The sequence below is a fragment of the Meleagris gallopavo genome, chromosome 14 (assembly GCF_000146605.3).
Source record: "Meleagris gallopavo isolate NT-WF06-2002-E0010 breed Aviagen turkey brand Nicholas breeding stock chromosome 14, Turkey_5.1, whole genome shotgun sequence".
Classification (NCBI taxonomy): Eukaryota; Metazoa; Chordata; class Aves; order Galliformes; family Phasianidae; genus Meleagris; species Meleagris gallopavo.
Window position 1 is genome coordinate 1,614,636 of NC_015024.2, and position 2,049 is coordinate 1,616,684.

Genomic DNA, 2,049 nt, shown 5'->3' on the forward strand with positions numbered 1-2,049 from the left:
TAAGTTTTTATTGATCTTGACTCAATGACAGTGAATAATAACACTTCCATCTCAAAATGTCAAATCTGCTTACAGACCTGAATTTTCCTTCCCATGCTAGAGTTCCTCCAGTCCCTGGGAAGAATGATGTGAGATGAAACCAAAGTTGCAACGGATGATCACTAGGAACAAACCACTACCATTAAATCTCTCATGTTTGTAGATTAAATCTCACTGCAGTAACATCTGCAAACAACACTAAGCCAGAGGAGCTGCAGATGCTGCCAATTGGAGGGCTGGGCAGTCGCCGACGACATGAAGTTAACAAGAGCAAGTGGTGGATTCTGCCGCCGGGACGGGACAGCCCTGGCTCTGCGGACACACTGTGGGAGGAGAGGCTGGAGAGCAGCCCCACGGAAAGGGCTCTGAGGGTTCTGGTTAACGGCAAGTTGCGTCTGAGCCAGCGGCGTGCCCCGACAGCCCAAAGGGCCAACCGGACCCTGGGGCGCATCAGGCCCAGCGCTGCCCAGGAAAGGACTGACCCGCTCTGCTCTGCTGCGCCCGCTGCGGCCCGTGAGAATGTCCGACGCCGCTTCCTCAAGCGGTTGCATTCTCCTTGGGATCTGTGCCCGGCGGTGCCCACAGCCTGCCCTGCTGCGTGGTGAGAAGGCAAGTCCCAGCCTGGGCTCAGACGGCGGCAGGCCCTCGTTGCTCTTGGTTCCCGAGGCTTCCGAGGTAACGCTTCGGCATCCCCCACTTCGCCAGGCGCCGCTCCCTGCATCCCCTTGACCTGCTCTGGCAATCCCTGTGCCTTCCCTGAGCGGTGCCTTGTGGAACGCAGAAACGACACATGGGTTTGGAATGCACTTCTGAAACGTGTCCATAATTGTGGGCAGCTTTTTCATTCTTTCTCCTCGTAGCAGTGGTCTGCAACAGTTAGGATGGCACACTCCTCCCTTTCCCCAGCATTAGCAAATTGGTGCATGTGGCATGCAGACATTACTCTGCCTTTTGCTCTTTGTGACTGAGAATCTGGAGTTCATCTGTTACAAAAGTTGTTAAGCAACTGCTCTAACATCAGTTTCTACTCCCTTGTGTGAGACATACTTTAAAATCAGTCAGGGGTTTCACCTTAAAATAAAACAAGTAAGACAACTGGAAAAGGCTTATGGTTCTGACACCTATTTTCAGAACTATCAGTCTACGAATCCACGTAGTTTTAAACAACACAAGATAAGAAGGATATGAATGATATCAAATAATTTATTTACAGAGCTTTTCGACAATAACACTACTAACTAACAGACATTTTTGTGTTAACTATGTCCCCATGCTCCCTATCTGTCCTCTGCTGGCCCAGTCAGACTCCCACACATCACTTCAGACTGGCAGTGTCAGCTGTGCTCTCCTCTCCTGTCCAGTTCTTCCTTTCTCATCCTGGGTCAGGCGGGCGTCATCGATGCTGAGGTTATGGGAGAAGAGTAACTAAACCAAATGCAAAGAAGAGTTAGTTGCTGCCAAGTCAAGAAAGAAAATCACAACAACGAGAGAAATGAGATTTTGACATTTTCAATTATGAAAGTGAAAAGTGCCTATGGAAGAGTCTATCATTCAGTTTCAGCCTCCTGCTGAGGTTAAGCACTTTGAGAAAATAAAAGCCCCACTGGTGTTATCAGCCGAGAAGTGCCCTTTACAAGGAAAGAAGCTGTGGAACGTTTCTGGCCATCCTCACCTCCTCTGCTGCCCCAGGCTTATCTCATGGGAACGCCCCTCCCAGCCAGGAGAACAGGCTGGGAGCTGGGCCATGTGCACACACTGACATCCCTCCCTCTGAGCAGGAGGTGCGTCCTCTTCTCCCCAGTGCTGTGCTGGCAGGACAGGCGTTCCCAGAGCTGCTGTTCTGCCGGCGCCGGGCAGCACCAGGCATTGCTCTTCATCACATGCTGGAGGGGAGGATGCTGTCTGAGGACTCAGTGGCTCACCTGCAGCAGAGACCAAATAAATTTCTGTTATCAGCTTTCTATATCGCTATCAACTCTATCTATCTATCAGCTATCTCACTATCAGCTG

General features: G+C 50.7%; 1 long non-coding RNA gene across 1 annotated transcript; it reads right to left on the reverse strand.

Annotated features, from left to right (window-relative positions):
* Positions 1-1,224: 1,224 nt before the first annotated feature.
* LOC116217152 lies at positions 1,225-1,998 on the reverse strand. The gene is made up of 2 exons (XR_004161258.1): positions 1,712-1,998; positions 1,225-1,464 (listed from the first exon to the last, which is right to left on the reverse strand). It is a non-coding gene; the product is annotated as an uncharacterized LOC116217152 (long non-coding RNA).
* Between the last annotated feature and the right edge of the window lie 51 nt (positions 1,999-2,049).